Source organism: Telopea speciosissima, chromosome 7 (assembly GCF_018873765.1).
Source record: "Telopea speciosissima isolate NSW1024214 ecotype Mountain lineage chromosome 7, Tspe_v1, whole genome shotgun sequence".
NCBI lineage: Eukaryota > Viridiplantae > Streptophyta > Magnoliopsida > Proteales > Proteaceae > Telopea > Telopea speciosissima.
Window position 1 is genome coordinate 29962345 of NC_057922.1, and position 16251 is coordinate 29978595.

General features: G+C 35.1%; 1 non-coding gene across 1 annotated transcript; it reads right to left on the reverse strand.

The window, feature by feature from the left end:
* Positions 1-15693: 15693 nt before the first annotated feature.
* Positions 15694-15766, reverse strand: TRNAA-UGC. The gene has a single exon. It is a non-coding gene; the product is annotated as a tRNA-Ala (tRNA).
* Between the last annotated feature and the right edge of the window lie 485 nt (positions 15767-16251).

Consider the following 16251-nt stretch of genomic DNA (forward strand, 5'->3'; position numbering starts at 1 on the left):
TGGAACACCTTAAATTTGATAAATTCAGATTATATGAAAGGCTTTATATGTATAAGGGAAATTAAATTGGCATTACACTCTTGAGGTGGATATATCCACCTATAGAAATGGTTGGAACAATTTAAATTTGATATATTCATATTATATGAAAGACTATGTATTTTTAAGGGAAATTAAATTGGCATTATACTCTTGAGGTGGATAGATCCACCTATAGAAATGGTTGGAACACTTTAAAATTGTTAAATTCAAATTAAATGAAACAACTGTTTAGTTGTTCATACTTGAACTCTATATATGTATCTAACTTCCGAACTGTCTATCAGAGGGTTAATTGTAGTATGACACTATTCAATAAGAGGCCATAAGGTTCATGATGTATGAAAGATTTCGTTTGATTGTTCATACTTGAACTCTATATATGTATCTAACTTATAATTTTGATCCTTCTCTAGATAGTCTCCCTTCTTCTGTCATCTTATTTTATTGTGTTTGGTTTCTTTAGTTAACAACTGTTACATTGTGTCATAGCACTAGCCGAACTAATGATTGATCCAACTGCACTCTGGTGTGATTGGTCTTCAAGGTTCTCTCAGTTCTTGGTTGTAGCAGCCTGTGCTGCATATCTGCTACATGATGCCCTTAGTTTGAAAAGATTCAGAGATAAAAGTAGGGTTTATATTACCTACTTACAACTGATGAAGCTCTTAAGATCTCGATGTTACTCATGCTACTATATTTAGTAAGTAGCAGCATGAGTAAGATGCAATTGAAGATTTAATCTGGAAGCCATCTGATGCAATCGGTTTAAGCTTTCTATACAATCAGTTACTTACTCATGCTGCTATATTGAAGACTTATTCTGGAAGCCATTTGATGCAATTGATTCAATCGTCTTCCAGTTTAGTGATCTGTTTTTCTGAAATCAGATTAGTTGCTACCTTGCGGCAGTTCTGATTAGATCTGTAATAGATCTATTTATTTTCAGAGATTTATTCTTTATTAGAATAAATGTATGATTTCCAATTAGTAGATAGGAAGGATATAAATCCATTGTTAATATTCTTACATATGGTTACATATTGCAGGATCATCCAATTATTGTGTTGCAATGGATTTGAATGAAATAGAGGATGCATACAATGGATTCATTGATCTGGAAAATGCTTTGTCGCATGAAAATGAAACTAGGTCTAGCGATGTATTAAATGATGATTGTCATAGTGATAGTGATAGTGATAGTACATGGAATGAAGAAGAAAATGATGGTCTTGATGGTAGTAGTAGTATAGATGAAGAAGACAATAATGATTCTGAAAGTGAGAACAATGATGATAATGATATAGTTGATGCTGTTAATGAGGAAGAAACTGTGAATTTGAGCTTAGATGGGGATGACAACATGCCACACAGAGGGTGTAGTAATGCTAATTAATTGGAACATACTGTTGGCATGGTATTTCTGACTGAGGAGGACGCATATGAACATTATAACATCTATGCTAAGGAAAAGGGTTTTTCAGTCAGAAAAGACAGGGTGGAACGATCAAAGGTAGATAAACACATTGTATCAAGATATTATGTATGTTCAAATCAAGGTGAGAAAAGAGATAATAAACGGAGAAAAGTTGATTATCAGCCTCGTGTGTCAAAGAAAACTAAATGTGGGGCGTTAATGATGATCAAGTGTAATAATGGGTTGTGGGTGGTTGATGATTTTGAAAAGGAGCACAATCATCCATTGGTGGATAATACTCAGTCATTTAGACTTTGATCACATCAAAAAAGGGATAGAAGTATTGTTCAACTTATAGAACGACTGTGTACATGTGGGATAATACCAACCCAAATTATGAGAGTTGTTAAAGATTTTGCTGGTGGCGCATAGTATCCTGGTATAAATGATGATTTCTGTATGAATCTATTAAGGGCTAAGCGAAGGAATTGCATAGGGGTTGATTGTCAATAAGCAATCAACTATTTGGACAGCAAGAGGCAAGCAGATCCAGGTTTTTTTTTATGCAGTCCGTGTCAATGAAGAGCAGCAATTTACAGGGATTTTTTGGGTGGATAGTCGTGCACGAGAACAATACAAGATTTTTGGTGATGTTGTTTTCTTTGACACGACTTATAAAAAAAATAAGTATAAGTTCCCATTTGCTCCCTTCACTAGTGTTAATCACCAAATGCAGTCTACTTTGTTTGGATGTGGCCTAATAGCTGATGAAAGTAAAGAATCATTTATATGGCTATTTAGCACATGGTTGCAAGCAATGCAAGATATCCAACCTAAGGCAATCTTTACTGATCAAGACCTAGGAATAATGAAAGCAATTAGGCAAGTATTTCCATTGACTGTCCATCGGCTCTGTGGATGGTACTTAAAGAAACACAAGGGCAACCACATGAGACCATTGTACAAGAAATTTCCTGACTTGAGGGCAGTTTATAGGAGTTGTATTAATGATTCTAATACATCCATTGAATTTGAGGAGAGTTGGACCAACATGTTACATAGATTTAATTTACAGGACCACAAGTAGCGTAAGAAACAATTCAGGATACGCCAACATTGGGTGCCATGTTATTATCATTATATCTTTTTTGCTGGTATGAGTACGACGCAGAAAGGAGAGTCAATGAATAAATATTTTAAGGGCTTCTTCACATCATCAACGCCTCTAAATGAATTTATGACTTAATATGAAGAGGCTGTCCAAAAAAGAAGAGAAAAGAAAGACAAAGCAGATGTTGGCTGCATCACCTCATCCCCTCCTTGTGCTACAACTCACAAGATCGAGCATCAAGCTGCTGATGTTACGGCAAAAGTGTTTAAGGTTTTCTTTGAAGAATGGTATGCATGTTTTGGTCTTGAGGCCAATCGATGCGATGAAGAAATTATTGAAAAGAGGTACAAGGTCTTTAAAAGGATTGGTGATGGAAATATTGATGTGTAGTATGTATTAGATAATCAACAGACTGATATCACTATCTGTGGGTGCAACTTGTTTGATCAGAAAGGGATACTTTGCAGGCACATACTTAAGATTTACGTGATAATAGAGATAGATCCCAAATTTCCACTAGGTATGTATTGCCTAGAAGGTCCAAAGCTGCCCGATATGCTAATTTAGGTTCTGGACCTGCCTCAGGTTCATCTCAAGAACAACAACAACAACCTGTGTGGATTCTACAAGACCTTGCCAACAGGTTCACAAGAGAAGGATCTCTTTCCCAAGAGAGATATGAACTAGCTCTAAAATGATTGAATGAAGGGCTAGAGAAGGTGTTTAGATTACAAGTAACTATTAGAATAAATGATATTGGTCATTTGGGTCGTTCGACTATAGTCGAACAACACATACCTAATCCGTTACGTACCTCAATAACACTAGGGAGACCGAACGTCATTTGTTTGATTGGACTGAATCTGTAAACAACAGAAGGGGTTACCATTTTTCTAGTTGTGACGGTACAGGGCACAACATTACAAATTGTCCTTGGGTAATGATATTTCTCTTTGTTTTGGTAATTATATTGTGTCATCAACTTTGTATTTTTAAATTCACTCAATTGATAGATAATTTTTTTTCGCATAATGTAATTATAGGTTAATGGTTTGTCTTTGGATGATAATACACAAGCCGGCCACCCTACCAATCTCCAAATTGATTTGAATGGTAAATAGCCTCTAATTGATTGTTTTATTTGTTGATTTAGTTTTGTTTTGTAATACTTTTGTCTTAATAGCGTACTAACAGGTAGATTGTGATGCAGCACCTCCTAGAATATGAGTCAAGAGAAGGTGCTCACTTGTATTTTATGCCTGCAAATACCAACATCAACATCCTAGGTTAATTTACATTTTTGGTATGTCCTTCAAACCCATAAATTTTAGAATAATTTTATCTTACTGACATTGACCTCCCTTACTAAATCTGTACTATTATGACTCCCATTCTTCTTCTTTTTAATCTAGTTGGTTTTATTCTATTTAGTCTATGATTTGAGTTGAATTCATTTTGGTTCATTTGCTTGCGTTAAATAACGTACTTATTTTGTTTTTCTCTATATTGCATGACCTACAATAGCTGCTACTTCACTATGCTGCTCATGTGTTGTAGCAATGACCGAGGACAAGGCTGTGCAGTTTGAGGGAACACCATGCGCTGATGGGCATATAATTTTAAAAAAAAATTTTGGTATAAGAGTTCATATAGATTTTATGCCTGGTCATTTGGTTGAATGTAATTATACTATGGTGTTTGTGTTCCTGGGTCACTATGTATACCCAGCAATGAAGAATGTATGGGCTTCTTGATAAAGTAATTTGTGAACAATAGAACAATAGGTTGGAAATTATTTTTTTTAGTTTTTTTTCTTCGAATCTTTTAATAGTTCCAAGTAATGCATATGTATATGTGTGTGCCTAATGCTATGTGACCCAGGAACACCAACACCTTGACAAAAAAATTTAGGCTTATCAGCACGAGGCAAGGATGCTTAATGATATAAAGGAAAATGAACCAGATATGAGATCACCTTTTTTTTTTTTTTTTAAAGTTTCAGTTTTCCAGTTCTATGTAGAGTGGTTGTGCTCACTTGTGTCAAAGTTTAAAACAGCTTCAATGACCTGTGTGAACATATAAAACTAGGCAATAGATTTGGTTCCCTTTTTTTTCCAATCTTCTATTGCATAGCTGCAAGATAAAACTAGTTAGGCAAGAGAGGCGTTGCCCAGCCAACTCGATGTATCTTCTGTCAGGCCTGCCCAGAAGATCATAACCATCTAATTTTGAATATGACTTCTTATATTTTGCATTCTCATTGTTCAAGTTAGAAGTTAGAAAGTACTCAATGCGACTATTATACAGATCTGGGCTCAATAGAACTTGAGGAGATATCATAACTGGTTTGGGCCATGGAAGGATATCTAGGCTGCCATTTGAATAATTGTCCAACCAAGTCGTATTATTACACCAGAAATCCTTCTATCAAGGGGTTCTAAAAATCCTTTTAATGAATTTCATGAATAGATGCCCAAAAATATTGAAAGTTTGTAGAGATATCCTTCCCCACCATATTCTGTTTAGGTTTTTAATTACTCATCCAACTAATGTTTTGGGTAGGTCATGAAAGTGAAGCACTAAATCACATGAGCTTAAAGAGGGCAAAATTGGGAATTGTCATCTAAACATAACAATAGGGGTTTTTTTCCCTACAAAACCCAACAATCGCCCATCACACTAGCCAATTTGATAGTTCCAACTTCTAACGACACATCAAAAGAACACCAATCTAAATTCAACCCTTAAAATATACAAAATTGAAGTAAAATCGGCAATATTTACTTTCATTAAACCTTTTTGGAACTGATTTACAACCAACCATGTTGCCTATACAGAATAGCAACACTACCTATGAACTTCTATTCATAATGATTTTCACTCAATCATTGTGCTTAACATCACTTGGAAGAAGCCTACCACCCACTTACCATGGAACACAACCATCCATGAGTAAAGATCATTATGTCATACTTGACATATCCATATCAACAGAAAATCATACAAAAAATCCAAAAGATCCCAAGGTACTCCTTCCACAGTAATCCATTCAAAAAATGTATTAACAACAAAAAAAACCACCGTAAGTGGTGGTAGCCTAATCTTCATCACCAGAAGTTATGTCTTCCAACGAGACACTATCTTCGATAAGAATTGGATTATCATACGAATCTCCAGGACTACCCACTTGAGCTTACTCATTTGCTATGCCATTTCACTGCATTTGTAGATGCCATCTTCTATACGCTGTCATAAGGATAAGGTTAGGGGGTCTCCTCATCCTCCTCCTAGCAATCCTCCTACGAATGGGCCTTTGTTGCCTTCTACATATCCGAATCCCAAAACGTGCCATAACTATGCTAGTATTTGGAGCTAAAATAGGAAGTAATCATGTATTTGTTAAACAAGATTCACAACACAAATCAAACAAATTAAGACCAATATAAAGAAGATTAAAAGGATTAACAAAAGAAAAAAACCCTAATCTCCAATAATCTGCCCAATAAGCACATAAAATCGTACTAACTGAACATTTACTAAATGAACATCAAACTATGTAGTTGCCACGAGTTCACAAACCCTAACAGATTTGTCCACAACAACACAAACTTAGATGCTATCAAGATTCATAACAAAAAGGGCAATGAAACCCTAAAGAACCCAACTTGATTGAACCATTCCAACAAAAGAATGTGGAAGTGAAGAGTCTTTACCGATTATGGAGACAATGGAAAAGGTTTTGTGAACTAATACCAAACCTCTATATATAGTACTGGCTTCACATTGGCGATAAAGTGGAAGGAAGATTAAGAGTTTTTTCCGCCTATTATTGGAGAAAAACCCAGATGCAACCCGTGTCTGTCGCACACTCTCTTCAAACCCATTTTCCTTGTTCTATAACCCAAATGTAGCTGCATCCAAGACGTCATATCCATTAGTCTAGATCTTTGTCCATCTATCGCCGTTGTTTGCCAGCTTTCGCGGTATCTCACCTCCATTTTCATTGCTTCTCTCTCTCTCTTTATCTCTATCTCTTTGCAGAAAGGTCGGCTAGGGTTCCATACCATAAAGCTTTCAGGGGCTATTTCTCTTTTTGAAACCCTAAATGTAAAGTGATTTAGACATTGAGTGATGTAAAAAAGTCTGACGGGTTAACTTTTCCCTAATTTTCGGTTTAATTAATGGGACATGGATGGTCAGCGTAAGGTGGAACAATCAAGGGCTTGGATAATACAAGTTTAGGCCACCAACCAATCGGATACGAATATGGTAATGTATCCGATTACTTTTTTTTTTGGTAGAAATGTATCCGATTACTTGTGGTTGATGATTTTATTTGATTTACACCCCTATTCTAAATCCTTATTTATTTGGTATTTTATTATTTTTTGGATCTTTATTCTTGTACAATGGTCTATATGTAAATTAAAAAATATGAAGTATATAATATTCTTTAAATAAGGCATATTTGGTTATTCTTTATATTAGGTGTATTTGGATTTTCGGATACAGATCAAATTTGGAAATACCAGCATACTGCTCAACACAATATACCCAAATTATTAAATACATTTTGTACCTGTTGGATCTTAAAAAACCCTGAAGATCGTTATTTACTTTATTTTTTATTATTAAGTATCTGGATACGGATCGAATTTGGTAATTTGGTAATCCACTTAAGATCTTTAGTCTACATCCCTAGATATAATTTAATATCCGATATCACTAATTTCAAGGTGTGTTTGTGTACGAGGTACAAGGATTGTATAGAGGCATACACAGATATATCCTGATGAATCAATCCTTTTAGATACAGATACCGGCATACTGCTCGACATAATATACCCAAATTATTAAATGCATTTTGTACCTGTTGGATCTTAAAAAACCCTAAAGATCGTTATTTACTTTATTTTTTATTATTAAGTATTTGGATACGGATCGAATTCGGTAATTTGGTAATCCACTTAAGATCTCTAGTCTAAATCCCTAGATATAATTTAATTTTCGATATCACTAATTTCGTGGTGTGTTTGTGTACGAGGTACAAGGATTGTATAGAGGCATACACAGATATATCCCGATGAGTCAATCCTTTTAGATACGACATCGGCATATTGCTCGACACAATATACCTAAATTATTAAATGCATTTTGTACCTGTTGGATCTTAAAAAACCCTGAAGATCGTTATTTACTTTATTTTTTATTATTAAGTATCTTGATACGGATCGAATTCAGCAATTTGATAATCCACTTAAGATCTTTAGTCTAAATCCCTAGATATAATTTAATATCCGATATCACTAATTTCAGGGTGTGTTTATGTACGAGGTACAAGGATTGTAAAGAGGCATATACAGATATATCCTGATGAGTCAATCCTTTTAGATACAGATACGGACATACTGCTCGACACAATATACCCAAATTATTAAATGCATTTTGATTCTGTTGGATCTTAAAAACCCCTAAAGATCGTTATTTATTTTATTTTTTATTATTAAGTATCTTGATAAAGATCGAATTCGGTAATTTGATAATCCACTTAAGATCTCTAGTCTAAATCCCTAGATATAATTTAATATCCGATATCACTAACTTCAGGGTGTGTTTGTGTACGAGGTACAAGGATTGTATAGAGGCATACACAGATATATCCTAATGAGTCAATCCTTTTGGATACAGATACCGGCATACTGCTCAACACAATATACCCAAATTATTAAATGCATTTTGTACCTGTTGGATCTTAAAAAATCCTGAAGATTGTTATTTACTTTATTTTTTATTATGGGTAATTTACACATACCACCCCTGAGGTTTATCGAAAGTATAATTTTACCCCCCAATTTTGGATAATTCTGCGTACCCCCCTAAGGTTTTCAAACGTTAACACATACACCCATTCCGCCAGTTTATGATTAACAACGTTAAAAATATGATGTGAACTGACAAAATTGCCCTTGCAAAAAGAAAAAAACCTGCAACTCATCTTCCCCAACTGGTTTAGGATTTGAAAAAAGGGAAGATGAGTTGCAGATTAGATCTAGCTAAGAGGAGGTTGGGCGGCGGGGGGGGTTCTTGTAGGCGGCACAGGATTCGCAGGCATGAGAGCTGAGGTCTGGTTCAAACTGCCTGGCATTCATGGGGAGGAGGTTTTGCAGGTGGTGGAGCTGGGACAATGGGTGTAGGGGCCTCACGGTGGAGGTTCAGGTGCAGGGGCCTCGAGGATGTTCCGCTCGTCAACTAGGTCTGGAAAAAAAAAAAAAAGAAGCATTAGAGATTTAGGTAGATGAAAAAAAGAGTTGCAGGAGCCCTACTGATTGATGTTGCGAAACCCGATAGGACATGAACAAACACCTAGCCCTGATACTTCACCTCATCTTCTTTGGCTCTAGTTTGAATAAAGAATTACAGGTCGGAGTTGAGAAGAAGAAATGAGATTTGGCGTGAGACGAGAAGGTCTTCTGATCCAGCGTTGCCATCTAATTGGAATGAGATTTTAATTGAAGCAAAATTAATTGAAGATTTGGCATGAGACGAGAAGCTCTAATGCCCATACTCAACCAGAAAATAATGGAACCCGTAAAAAGCTGGAACAAAATAGGAATTTTGGCTAATAATCGCCATGGATTCTTTAGGGAATGAAGTAATTTGCATTCAACATCGGCTTCAACCACAGTGGACTTAAATCATTGCTCCCCATTCCAACTATTAGGCTCGCCTGACAACACAAACACAAAATCAATCTACAACCGATGAAAACAGAACAATGGAGAGGGGAAAAAGAAAGTAGGATCGAATGACCCCAATGAAGAAATATTCTTGTTTGGGTAGTATATTTCTCCATTTCTTTACTTTGTTGATCAAAGTAAACTTGACTGGTTCAATCTGGAAGGAAACCAATATGCTGCCAAGAAAATATTTTTGTTATCGTTCAATCTGGAAGTTTCATGCTCGTCTTTTGGGATGAGAATGGGATGAGGATATTGACAAATTCGACGGCATTTATACCTGTACAAGGTTGTCATGGATGTTCTTCCTTCCAGATTGAACCAAAGATTTTCATCTTAGCTAGATCTAACCTACAACTCATCTTCCATTTTTTCAAACCCTAAACGATTTGGGGAAGATGAGTTGCAGGTTTTTTTTTTCCTTGCAAGGGAAATTTTGCCATTTCACATCATATTTTTAATGTTGTTAGTCATAAACTGACGGAATGGGTGTATGTGTTAACGTTTGAAAACCTCTGGGGGGGTACACAGAATTATCCAAAATTGGGGGGTAAAATTATCCATTCGTTAAACCTCAGGGGTGGTTTGTGTAAATTACCCTTTTATTATTAAGTATCTTGATACGGATCGAATTTGGTAATTTGGTAATCCACTTAAGATCTCTAGTCTAAATCCCTAGATATAATTTAATATCTGATATCAATAATTTCAGGGTGTGTTTGTGTACGAGGTACAAGGATTGTATAGAGGCATACACAGATATATCCTGATGAGTCAATCCTTTTAGATAGAGATACTGGCATACTGCTCAATACAATATACTCGACCAAATTATTAAATTCATTTTGATCCTGTTGGATCTTAAAAAAACCCTGAATATCGTTATTTACTTTATTTTTTCTTATTAAGTATCTTGATACGGATTGAATTCGATAATTTGGTAATCTACTTAAGATCTCTAGTCTAAATCCCTAAATATAATTTAATATCCGATATCACTAATTTTCAGGGTGTGTTTGTGTACGAGTCAATCATTGGGGTATTTGTAGGGTTTAAATAGATAAACAAAAATTAAAGAATTCATTTACCATTCGTATAGAGATATTCCGGAAAAATATCTGAATACTTAGTATCGAACATGATTCTATTTTCTAAATGGACAACATTTCGGTACATACAATAAAATAATGCAAACCTATAAATAATACAACCTAAAGATAGGCCTTAACTCGAACATCATTTTATTTTTCAAATTGGCAGCATTTCGGTACATACAATACAATATTTCTTACTTGTAAATAAGACACTAATAATCTTAACAGAAATATCTAAAATCCAACATCATTCCACTTAAATCCATTCAAGTGTAATTCAATCCCATTAACATACTGATTGTGTCGTTAACTAGTCAAAAATAAAACATTAAATTAATCTAGCAAGTAGCAAGTAAGGGGTTGATCTATGGGGAACTGGAAGGCTAAATTATTAAGATGGTTAGATGAAAGTGATGAAAATTAAATTACAATAAATCTGATTTTAAACTACGAAAGAAAGAAACGAATCTAAGCTAACAACGATATGCAAATACGGGAGAAGACTATCTTTAGGGTTCGAATCTCCAATGGGTTGCTATTCAATTTGGTTGCATACTTCGGTTTATTATAACCACAGGCCTAATAATACCACAGAATGTAGGGTTCCTCCTGGGTATGGACTATCTTGACAAGTACTATCGTCCTTTGTCTATAGGGCTTGGCATGCTTAGTTCGTTCAGCTATAATCCATCATCGGTACAACCACATAAGAACAAAATACCATTGCTTGAATGAAAATAATGAATCACAAAAACAGAATTTTCCAACTAAATATATCTATTAAAATTATCCAAATAGGGATGGGGTCTCAACATCAAGCAATCAAGAATGCAAACCAGAATTTTCAATAGCAAACACCATTAATTCATCTACACTTAAAGACAGATGAAACTTAGCCAATCATGGTGCTAATAGACAAAGAGCAGCAATGGCAACAACGATCCATGGAGATGAAGCTGCTGGAACGGTGATCCTCCTCCCCTTGCGGAACCCAAAATCCAAAAACACCAACAAGAAGAAAGAGGAAAATAGAAAGAAGAAGAAGAGAAAGAGAGCACGGTTTGATGGCTTTTGCTGCTTTGGAATTAATCTCCTCATCTGTCAGTGGGTGTTTATAGTTGGTTTTAAAAAGAAATTAATAAAATAAAAAAAACAAAAGGAGAACGTGAGAGATAGAGGAGAGGTAGAGATAGAGAATCCGTGAGGAATTTGGGAATTAGGGGTAGTGAGATGGGAGATTAGGATATGGGCAGCATATGGGATTAGAGGAGAGATAGGAACGTGAGAGAGGAGATTAGGTGGGATTTTAAAAATTAAACAAAGATAAAGCTAAAAGGGAGTCCGGTTGGAATGGGAGAGTAAAAGAGAGAGAGATACGTGTGAGATAGGGATGACTTTTAAAAATTAAACAAAGATAAAAAGAAAAGAGACAGAATAGGGCTTGGATTAGGAAACTAAGAGAGAGAGAGAAATTGTGTAAGATGGGCAATTAGGAGGATAAAATATATTTGGAAAGTGGAAACCGTGTGGGGTTTGAATAAAATAATAATAAAAAAAGGAAAGTGAATGGGGGAAAGAAAAAATAAATAAATAAAATATATATAAAATATATGGAAGAGAGAAAATAGGAGAGAAAATAAAATAAGAGAATAAAATAAAAGAGAGAGAAAATAAGGGAGGAAATTCGTCCAACAATGAAGGAGGGGCCCACTTGTATGATGCTAGTCAATCTCCCTTGGTTTTGTGCTCGGACTTGCATTTCAACTTATTTTTCGACCCATTATTCTTTTCTGGCCTAAAAAGAATAATCACATGAATGGACTTTAAAACCAATGCGTACTTTTAATGCAACGCGTCCATCTTGCTCAAAATTCAGCTCCTTTTGTAACCATGAAAAGAAACTGGACCACTTTACATGTAAATTAGAAGATATGATGCCTAATAGTCCAGAATACCATGAAATCACATAAAGTACCCCTGTACCCTGAAAAAGACAGAAAATACCCAAGGTAGCTCCATTCTAAGCAGATAAAAATACAGAATTAAATGAAATAATTTCACACATACATGTGCTCATCACATACCAACCATGAAATAGTTATCCAAATCAATCCTAGCAAATACACTTCGAGTCATTCTTTCAAACACCTTAAAATAACAATATTACAACAATTTGTGTTCACACCCCATGATAGAACAAAAATAAATATCAACACCATGTATTCTAGTACAGACAACCATCTTCTTCTTCTCAACATATGTACCATCACCATCTCTCAGTTCTCAACTTTTACTCATGCATGCTTTCCTCCTTGCGTTCTGAACATCAAAATCACCTATTACTCAGTCTTCTTATTTACGTCAAACCCACTGAAGGTATCAAAAACTTCTTTTAACGCTCTTGTTTGATTCTCCGAGCCTTTAATAGCTACTATGAAATATCCTTTCATGAACTCGGATGAAAACGTCGGAGCTTCAGTAATGGAGGTTTCCACACCCTCAGCTGAAGTTGGGGAATGTTGGGTAGAAGAGCATTATCCTTCATCTTCTATCCAGTTGAACATTCCACACCCTTTACGTTCAGCCTATTTTTCAATTAAAAAATTGTTAGTAAAAATCAAAGAATCAATTCCAAGATCGTTTGCTATAAATGATATATTAGTGTAAAAGTTGGTATGGTAGTCATACCGAAATTGAGTTTGGACAACACCAGAATGGCCGACCTTTGCTTTTTTCGGATTTAGAAGTTCTAACCTTACATTGTCCATTCACATCCTTGTCATGGACAATTGTAATATTCTCAACCATTATTTTTGACTGACCTAGCAATGTTTTTGTTACAACTTATACCACAAAGTTCACAAGTAGCCATCTGGTCAATTGTACCAACAAAAGATAGCATAATATCAAGTAGGCTCAAAGGAAATTCAAATTTGTAAGTTGAAACAAAATCATGGGATACTGTAGACATAAAAGACTGAATTCATCCTACTAAATTAGAACATTCAAAAATAGTAGATTTTACAACAATCAAGCAAATCTGTCAAGTTTATGGCACAGATGAGGTTTGTGAACTTCATAAATGGTATAAGACAAATGAAATCTGTTTGGCACCTATTAATACCTTGGAGATGTGGCTATTCCTCATCTATAAAGAACTTCGTACACAAAATTTGTTGTACGCCAAGTGGTTAGGTAGAAGATCAAGAATAATTTCAAACATTCACCGATGAATAGACCAAAAGATTTTTTTTTTTTTTAAATTCTGAAAACCAAAGCCAAAAGGTAAGTGTTCATGTAAAGTTGAAAAAAATTCAAACAGAAGCTTATCAAGTGCAACCACTATAGGATAGCCACACATGTCTTCATCTAAGAATCAAACAATGTCCTATCAAATATAGTCACTGTCGGACAACAACTTATGTATTCATATAAGAAATAAAATCAAGCAATGGTTTATTTACTGTGGCCACTACAAGACAGCTACACATGTATTCATATGATACCAAAATAGCGAATCAAGCAATGGTTTATCAAGTGTGGTCACTGCAAGACAGCAAGACAGGTATTCATGTGAAAAAAAATTTGAGAATCAAGCAATGGTTAATCAAGTGTGACCACTACAAGACAACAACACATGTATTCATATGAAAAAGAATTTGAGAATCAAGCAATGGTTAATCAATTGTGGTCTTATTCAAGACAGCAACACATGTATTAATATTTGAAAAATGCTGAGAATTAAGCAATGGTTAATCAAGTGTGGTCACTTCAAGACAGCAATAATCATATAACCTTATTAATGAACAAGACAGCAATAATCATGTTCTCTCATTGATACATTATGAGGAATTATGGATGTACCTTAACACAGGCAGATCATAGATATGCTTCAACATTAAGAAATCATGAACACATCTCAAAACAACGAAGGGGTTAGGTGCATCTAATTGTCAGATTGTTTAATCAAGATTAGCAAATCGGTTTCGAAATTTTGATTAATGTAGATATGACGACATGAGTCCTAATCAGAAATGAGAAGTCAGTTAACTCGAAATCATGGGAATCATACAATCATTCAATCACGATATCACTAGAAAGGAGAAGTATCAAAGAGACCTTACCTTGCTACAAAATTTCACCAATTCAAAAGTCCAGAATTGCTATGACTGGTCACTGTGTAAATGTAAACAAGAAATGACAATTATAATGAAAAACAAAATGATGACTAACATTGATTTTATCTACTGACCATTCCTTTTACCATGAATTCTCCTTGTTTTAGTTTGTGTGTATGTGTGTGAAGGAGATGGCCATCTCTCTTTTACATATTTCAATAAGCCATAGTGCCTCAAAATGGAGTTCAAAGAGTTTAGGAACTTCGGATTTAGAGATCAGAACATCACCTTCCCAATTCAGTGGAACAATGGAGTGTGGTGACCAACTCTACTTGTGTGTGTGCAATGTGTATTTCAGAGACAACGGTCAAAGAATTTTCTGGATTCCAACCATCATAATTTGCATATAAATCAAATTAACAACACATAAGAGGTAAATGCAAGGACTTCAAACATTTTAAAGATCGATGGTGAATGCAATTCCAGGGCTTTGCCAAAATGCTCATTGCAAAATTGTTGAGGTCTTCAAACCTGTGAAAGAACGATGATTAATGCAAATCTAGGGCTTCGGCAAAATGCTCAGTGCAAAATCATGACAAATGCTGATAAATCCCTTTGCCGGATACTATTCCTTCTTCTATAAAGCCAATAATGCCAAAAAAACATCACCATCTAATCCAATCGAACTATTCAACAACAGATTCATAATGCAAATATTTATAAAGTGAGAGCGAGATACAGAAAGAGAGAAATAGAGGAAAGATTCTAACCTTAATATATGGACATTGAAACGGTTGGAGAAATAAGGGTTTTTCCCACCACGGTCAGAAATTTCTTCGATGATCTATAACCAGGAGTTTACGGTCAGAGAATGTTGAGGAGGAGTTCGCCAGAAAGAGGGTTTTTCCCAAACGGAAACACGAGACGCAATAGATTTTTTAATTTTTTAGTATATATATATTTTTTAAATTCGTTTGCTCGATAACCGGCTAAGGGGAAACTCTTAACCGGTAAGGAAGTAAGTATTCTGAACGGTTAGGATGTAGTCGTATATATTCAACGGATTAGATTAATCTGTTGCGTTTATCCTCCATGCTGCGTTCTTTTTCCCAAAAAGATAAACCATGAATTGGAGATGGGATGCGATATCATTGCTAAAACAAAAGTAAGTACATTTTGGAGATGCAGGGGATCGAACCCTGTACCTCTCGCATGCAAAGCGAGCGCTCTACCATTTGAGCTACATCCCCTATTGCTCATTTAATATCTTAATATCTTAATTTGATTATAACTTAAGAAAATTTGTTTGATCTGTGGTTAGCTACACACTTGGCAACTCAAATCACTATTATTAAACTTGGAATCAGGATCGGGTCCAGCCCATTCCGTTTCCAATTGACCGGTCATAATCCACCTGAATCCTAGAAATGGAGTAATTGTTGAAATGTTGTCTCAGATAAACTGAAACAAATTGACAAACCTAGGGCCTTTTAATAACCCCATATATTTCCTCCTATAGGCAAGGTGACGTGGATTCTAATAAAAATTTGTTGTCTGAGACAAGGGCCGAGAGAGGAAAAAGAAAATGTTGCAAAGAGGCTCAGGAGGCTGAGTTCTTTGTGATTACTAGACATTTAGACGAATAAAGGATATCGCTATTAATATAATGGTGGTGTGTTTTTTATGCTTTGGGACTTGGGAGTTGATAGAAGAATTTTTTCAGAAATGAAAATCT